General features: G+C 52.0%; 1 protein-coding gene across 1 annotated transcript in view; it reads right to left on the bottom strand.

Annotated features, from left to right (window-relative positions):
* cox11 (cytochrome c oxidase assembly homolog 11 (yeast)) overlaps nt 1–7,755 on the bottom strand; it is a 53,915-nt gene that overhangs the window by 45,259 nt on the left and 901 nt on the right. The gene's annotated exons all lie outside the window — the stretch shown is intronic.

Raw genomic sequence — 7,755 nt, 5'->3', positions numbered from 1 at the left:
TATGGTGTTATGACTTGGATGATGGGATGGAGCCACATATCCAATTTTGACTGACACAAGGATAGGCATCATTATACTTTCATCTACACTGCTCATAAAGTTACAATGGGATATTTAATAGATTAACTGAATGGACAAAACTGGCAAATGGATTTCAATATAGGCAAATTTGAGGTCATCCACTTTGGACCTAAAAAAGGATATATCATTACTTTCTAAACGGTGAAAAGCTAGAAACAGTGGAGGGCCAAAGAGACTTGCGGGGGGATGAGTCCATGTACATAGATCATTAAAATGTCATGGGCAGGTACAGAAAATAAAAGGCTAATTGAAAACGACTTTGTAGCTAGTGGACTAGAATACGGGAGCGGGGTGATGCAGAAGTTGTGCTACAACTACAAAGCACTGGTTAGACTATACTTGGAGTACTGTATTAAGTTCTGGACATCACACCTTCGGAAGGAGTGCAGCGCAGAATTATCAGAATGATACCTGGACTCCAAATTACGAGGAGCGATTACAAAAACTAGGGTTCCAGGGAATTTGGAAGGTTAAGGGATGATTTGATTGAAATTTTCATAAGATCATAAGAATTAGGAACAGGAGTAGGCCATCTAGCCCCTCGAGCTTGCTCCGCCATTCAATAAGATCATGGCTGATCTGGCCATGGACTCAGCTCCACTTACCCGCCCGCTCCCTGTAACCCTTAATTCCCTTATTGGTTAAAAATCTATCTATCTGTGATTTGAATACATTCAATGAGCTAGCCTCAACTGCTTCCTTGGGCAAAGAATTCCACAGATTCACAACCCTCGGAGAAGAAATTCCTTCTCAACTCGGTTTTAAATTGGCTCCCCCGTATTTTGAGGCTGTGCCCCCTAGTTCTAGTCTCCCTGACCAGTGGAAACAACCTCTCTGCCTCTATCTTGTCTATCCCTTTCATTATTTTAAATGTTTCTATAAGATCACCCCTCATCCTTCTGAACTCCAACGAGTAAAGACCCAGTCTACTCAATCTATCATCATAAGGTAACCCCCTAATTTCTGGAATCAGCCTAGTGAATTGTCTCTGTACCCCCTCCAAAGCTAGTATATCCTTTAAGTAAGGTGACCAAAACTGCACACAATACTCAAGGTGCGGCCTCACCAATACCCTATACAGTTGCAGCAGGACCTCCCTGCTTTTGTACTCCATCCCTCTTGCAATGAAAGCCAACATTCCATTCGTCTTCTTGATTACCTGCTGCACCTGCAAACTAACTTTGGGATTCATGCACAAGGACCCCCAGGTCCCTCTGCACATGCAGTATGTTGTAATTTCTCCCCATTCAAATAATAATCCCTTTTACTGTTTTTTTTTTTCAAGGTGGATGACCTCACATTTTCTGACGTTGTATTCCATCTGCCAAACCTTAGCCCATTCGCTTAACCTATCTAAATCTCTTTGCAGCCACTCTGTGTCCTCTACACAACCCACTTTCCCACTAATCTTTGTGTCACCTGCAAATTTTGTTACACTACACTCTGTCCCCTCTTCCAGATCATCTAAGTATATTGTAAACAGTTATGGTCCCAGCACCGATCCCTGTGGCACACCACTAACCACCGATTTCCAACCCGAAAAGGACCCATTTATCCCGACTCTCTGCTTTCTGTTAGCCAGCTAATTCTCGATCCATGCTAATACATTTCCTCTGACTCCGCGTACCTTTATCTTCTGCAGTAACCTTTTGTGTGGCACTTTATCGAATGCCTTTTGGAAATCTAAATACACCACATCCATCGGTACACCTCTATCCACCATGCTCGTTATATCCCCAAAGAATTCCAGTAAATTAGTTAAACATGATTTCCCCTTCATGAATCCATGTTGCGTCTGCTTGATTGCACTATTCCTATCTGGATGTCCCGCTATTTCTTCCTTAATGATAGCTTCAAGTATTTTCCCCACTACAGATGTTAAACTAACCGGCCTATAGTTACCTGCCTTTTGTCTGCCCCCTTTTCTAAACAGAGGCTGCTTTCCAATCTGCTGGTACCTCCCCAGAGTCCAGAGAATTTTGGTAGATTATAACAAATGCATCTGCTATAACTTCTGCCATCTTTTTTAATACCCTGGGATGCATTTCATCAGGACCAGGGGACTTGTCTACCTTGAGTCCCATTGGCCTGTCCAGCACTACCCTCCTAGTGATAGTGATTATCTCAAGGTCCTCTCTTCCCACATTCCCGTGACCAGCAATTTTTGGCATGGTTTTTGTGTCTTCCACTGTGAAGACTGAAGCAAAATAATTGTTTAAGGTCTCAGCCATTTCCACATTTCCCATTATTAAATCCCCCTTCTCATCTTCTAAGGGACCAACATTTACTTTCGTCACTCTTTTCTGTTTTATATATCGGTAAAAGCTTTTACTGTTCTGTTTTGTGCAAGTTTACTTTCGTAATCTATCTTTCCTTTCTTTATTGCTTTCTTAGTCATTCTTTGCTGTTGTTTAAAATTTTCCCAATCTTCTAGTTTCCCACTAACCTTGGCCACCTTATACGCATTGGTTTTTAATTTGATACTCTCTTTTATTTCCTTGGTTATCCACGGCTGGTTATCCCTTCTCTTACCGCCCTTCTTTTTCACTGGAATATATTTTTGTTGAGCACTATGAAAGAGCTCCTTAAAAGTCCTCCACTGTTTCTCAATTGTGCCACTGTTTAGTCTGTGTTTCCAGTCTACTTTAGCCAACTCTGCCCTCATCCCACTGAAGTCCCCTTTGTTTAAGCATAGTACGCTCGTTTGAGACACTACTTCCTCACCCTCAATCTGTATTACAAATTCAACAATACTGTGATCACTCATTCAGAGAGGATCTTTTACTAGGAGATCGTTTATTATTCCTGTCTCATTACACAGGACCAGATCTAAAATAGCTTGCTCCCTTGTAGGTTCTGTTGCATGCTGTTCAAAGAAACAATCCCATATGCATTCTATGAATTCCTCCTCAAGGCTACCCCGTGCGATTTGATTTGACCAATCGATATGTAGGTTAAAATACCCCATGATTACTGCCGTTCCTTTTTCACATGTCTCCATTATTCCCTTGATTATTGCCCGCCCCACCGTGAAGTTATTATTTGGGGGCCTATGAACTACGCCCACCAGTGACTTTTTCCCCTTACTATCTTTAATCTCCACCCACAGTGATTCAACATTTTGTTCATTAGAGCCAATATCGTCTCTCACAACTGCCCTGATAGCATCCTTTATTAACAGAGCTACCCCACCTCCTTTCCCTTCTTGTCTATCTTTCCGAATTGTCAGATACCCCTGTATGTTTAATTCCCAGTCTTGGCCACCCTACAACCACGTTTCTGTAATGGCCACCAAATCATACCCATTTGTAATGATTTGTGCCGTCAACTCATTTACTTTTTCGAATGTTGCGTGCGTTTAGGTAGAGTGTTTTAATACTAGTTTTTAAACTATGATTTTTAGTTTTGACCCCTCCTGCAGCCCCTTTATATTCATACATATTGTTCCTTCCTATCACCTTGTGGTTTACACTTACCCCAGTGCTACTCTGCTCTGTTGCCTCCTGCCTTTTGCATTCTTTCTTGGGGTCCTGTTTATCTGAGCTCTCACCCACGCTAACTAGCTCAGAGCCCTCACCTGGGTTCCGAATACTCCTTGCATTGAGGCACCGAGCTTTCATGCTTGCCTTTTTATTACACTTTGACCCTTTAGAATTCAGATATTAAGGGGCGCTGATAAGAGAGGAACTATTTCTGCTGGTTGGAGATTCTAGGATTAAGGAACATAGCCTAAAAATTAGAGCCAGGCCTTTCAGGAGTGAAGTTAGGAAACACTTCTACATGCGAAGTGTGGTAGAAGTTTGGAACACTCTTCCACAAACTGCAATCCCAATTGCTAATTTTAAATCTAAGATTTACAGATTTGTGTTACCCAAAAGGTATTCAGGGATATGGGGCAAAGGCGAGTATATGGAGTTCGATAGCACATCAGCCATGATCTTATTGAATGGTGGAATCGGCTCAAGGGGCTAAATGGCCTACTCCTGCACCTATGATCCAAATCATACCCTGTCGTGACTTGGACATAGAATTACACAGAAATTCTTACACAGAAATTCTAACACAGAAACAGACTTCAGTCTAACCAGGCCAAGTTGGTGTTATCCTTCATGCAAACAGTAATCCAAATCCATGTGCCTGCCTGGTTCCCATATCCCCTTCAACCACCTATCAAACAATATTGACATGGTCTCTGCTTAAATCATTATCACTAGTGGTGTAGTCCACTGCCACATAACACTGTTTAAAAAAAGTATATATATTCTCCAGTTCTGTTTTAAATATCTTGCATCTATGTCCCCTTGCTGTTGATCTCTCAATCACTGGAAACAATCTGTCTATCTACTCAGTCCCATTCCTTCACAATGTTAAATTGCAGGATTAAAATTCACATGACAACTTCAATCTTTGACTCGTTATAAAAATATATTTAAATATTTTGTGCCATTACAAATATACCCAAGTGATCCAACCAGTTCAAAATCCAAGATCAGGAGGAAAAATTACTTCACTTCTGCACAGTGAACCTTTAAAGGAGTTGAGCGAGCTGATAGTACTTCCTATTTTATTAATTTGATCATCATCATAGGCAGCCCCTCGAAATCGAGGAAGACTTTCTTCCACTCCAAAAGTGAGTTCTCTGGTGACTGAACAGTCCACAATGTGGGAATTGGATAGTCGTTGGAAGAAAGGGTGGGGAGTCTGGTTTGCTGCACACTCCTTCTGCTGCCTGCACTTGTTTTCTGCACGCTCTCAGCGACAAAACTTGAGGTGCTCAGCGCCCTCCCGGATGCTCTTCCTCCACTTAGGACGGTCTTTGGCCAGGGTCTCCCAGATGGCGGGGGGATGTTGCACTTTATCTTGGAGGCTTTGAGGGGTGCCCTTGAAACATTTCCTCTGCCCACCTGGGGCTTGCTTGTGTAGGAGTTCCAAGTAGAGCATTTGCTTTGGGAGTCTTGTGTCAGGCATGATAATTTGATACTACATTTAGTACTGACTTCTCCCTCTTGGACATATTCTAAAATACACAAGTACAAATAACGTGACAGTTATTCTACACTGGGAACGGTTTTCCAGGCAAAGTGATAGAAGTGAAAAGAAAAATTAAAGACCAGGGGCGGTCCTGGAAGAATGAGTTACGATGGGCTGAATGGCCTTCCTGGTTGGCAAGTATCGTGTTGGCTTGTTGCAGCAGAGCCCGCACAGATGCAATGGACCTCCTCCTGTACCAGAATCTTGGATGGCCGCATGCCCCATAAATGTGATGTATTATTTGCGTCTGTTACATGTGACATGAGCAGGATTCATATTAACGCAATTGAGTTGGGACTGTAAACAAGCCAACTTTGTTTCTGTAAAAGTTCCCTCCCTTGTCGAGCAAGAATTACCCAGAAATTTAAAAAAAAAAGGCAAGCAAATTTGCCACTTAAGGAAAAGACAAAAACATGATCCAAAAAATAAACGTGGAGCACACCCCCACCACCCTTCTCCCTCTCCCCCCCACCACCCTTCTCCCTCTCCCCCCCACCACCCTTCGCCCCCCCCCCTTCTCCCCCCCCCCCACCACCCTTCGCCCCCCCCCCACCACCACCCTTCGCCCCCCCACCACCCTTCTCCCCTCCCCCCCCACCACCCTTCTCCCCTCCCCCCCCACCACCCTTCTCCCCTCCCCCCCACCACCCTTCTCCCCTCCCCCCCACCACCCTTCTCCCCTCCCCCCCACCACCCTTCTCCCCTCCCCCCCCACCACCCTTCTCCCCCCCTCCCTTCCCTTCTCTCCCCCTTCCCTTCCCTTCTCTCCCCCTTCCCTCCCCCTTCCCTTCCCTTCTCTCCCCCTTCCCTTCTCCCCCCCTTCCCCTTCCCTTCTCCCCCCCCCTTCCCTTCTCCCCCCCCCCTTCTCCCCCCCCCCTTCTCCCCCCCCCCCCCTTCCCCCCCCCCTTCCCTTCTCCCCCCCTTCCCTTCTCCCCCCCCCCCCCCTCCCCCCCCTCCCCTTCTCCCCCCCCCCCCCCTCCCCTTCTCCCCCCCCCTCCCCTTCTCCCCCCCCCCTTCCCCCTTCCCTTCTCCCCCCCCCCCTTCTTCCCCCCCCCCTTCTCTCTCCCCCCCCCCCTTCTCTCTCCCCCCCCCCCCCCTTCCCTTCTCTCTCCCCCCCCCCCCTTCCCTTCTCCCCCCCCCTCCCTTCTCCTTCTCCCCCCCCCCCTTCCCTTCTCCCCCCCTTCCCTTCTCCCCCCCCCCCTTCCCTTCTCCCCCCCCCCCCTTCCCTTCTCCCCCCCCCCTCCCTTCTCCCCCCCCCCTCCCTTCCCCCCCCCCTCCCTTCCCCCCCCCCTTCCCTTCTCCCCCCCCCTTCCCTTCTCTCCCCCCCCCCCTTCCCTTCTCCCCCCCCCCCTTCCCTTCTCCCCCCCTTCCCTTCTCCCCCCCCCCTCCCTTCTCCCCCCCCCCTCCCTTCCCCCCCCCCTCCCTTCCCCCCCCCCTTCCCTTCTCCCCCCCCCCCCCCCCTTCCCTTCCCCCCCCCCCCTTCCCTTCTCCCCCCCCCCCCCCTCCCTTCTCCCCCCCCCCCCCCCCTTCCCTTCTCCCCCCCCCCCCCCCCCCCTTCCCTTCTCCCCCCCCTTCCCTTCTCCCCCCCCCCCTTCCCTTCTCCCCCTTCCCTTCTCCCCCCCCCCCCCTTCCCTTCTCCCCCCTTCCCTTCTCCCCCCCCCCCCCCTTCCCTTCTCCCCCCCCCCCCCCTCCCTTCCCCCCCCCCCCCCTTCCCCCCCCCCCTTTCCCCCCCCCCCTTTCCCCCCCCCCCTTCCCCCCCCCCCTTCCCTTCTCCCCCCTTCCCTTCTCCCCCCCCCCCCTTCCCTTCTCCCCCCCCCCCCCCTTCCCTTCTCCCCCCCCCCCCCTTCCCTTCTCCCCCCCCCCCCCCCCCCCTTCTCCCCCCCCCTTCCCTTCTCCCCCCCCCCCCCCCCCTTCCCCCCCCCTTCCCTTCTCCCCCCCTTCCCTTCTCCCCCCCCCCCCCCCTTCCCTTCTCCCCCCCCCCCCCTTCCCTTCTCCCCCCCCCCCCCCCCTTCCCTTCTCCCCCCCCCCCCCTTCCCTTCTCCCCCCCCCCCCCCTTCCCTTCTCCCCCCCCCCCCCCCCCTTCCCTTCTCCCCCCCCCCCCCCCTTCCCTTCTCCCCCCCCCCCCCCCCCTTCCCTTCTCCCCCCCCCCCCCTCCCCCCCCTTCCCTTCTCCCCCCCCCCCCCCCCCTCCCCCCCCTTCCCTTCTCCCCCCCCCCCCCCCCCCCCTCCCCCCCTTCCCTTCTCCCCCCCCCCCCCCCTCCCCCCCCTTCCCTTCTCCCCCCCCCCCCCCCTCCCCCCCCTTCCCTTCTCCCCCCCCCCCCCCCTTCCCTTCTCCCCCCCCCCCCCCCTTCCCTTCTCCCCCCCCCCCCCCCCTTCCCTTCTCCCCCCCCCCCCCCCTTCCCTTCTCCCCCCCCCCCCCCTTCCCTTCTCCCCCCCCCCCCCCCCTTCCCTTCTCCCCCCCCCCCCTTCCCTTCTCCCCCCCCCCCCTTCCCTTCTCCCCCCCCCCCCCCTTCCCTTCTCCCCCCCCCCCCCCTCCCTTCCCTTCTCCCCCCCCCCCCCCCCTCCCTTCTCCCCCCCCCCCCCCTCCCCTCCCTTCTCCCCCCCCCCCCCCCCTCCCCTCCCTTCTCCCCCCCCCCCCCCCCTC

This window comes from Pristiophorus japonicus, chromosome 6 (assembly GCF_044704955.1).
Source record: "Pristiophorus japonicus isolate sPriJap1 chromosome 6, sPriJap1.hap1, whole genome shotgun sequence".
NCBI lineage: Eukaryota > Metazoa > Chordata > Chondrichthyes > Pristiophoridae > Pristiophorus > Pristiophorus japonicus.
This window is presented reverse-complemented; position numbering and strand designations above follow the sequence as displayed.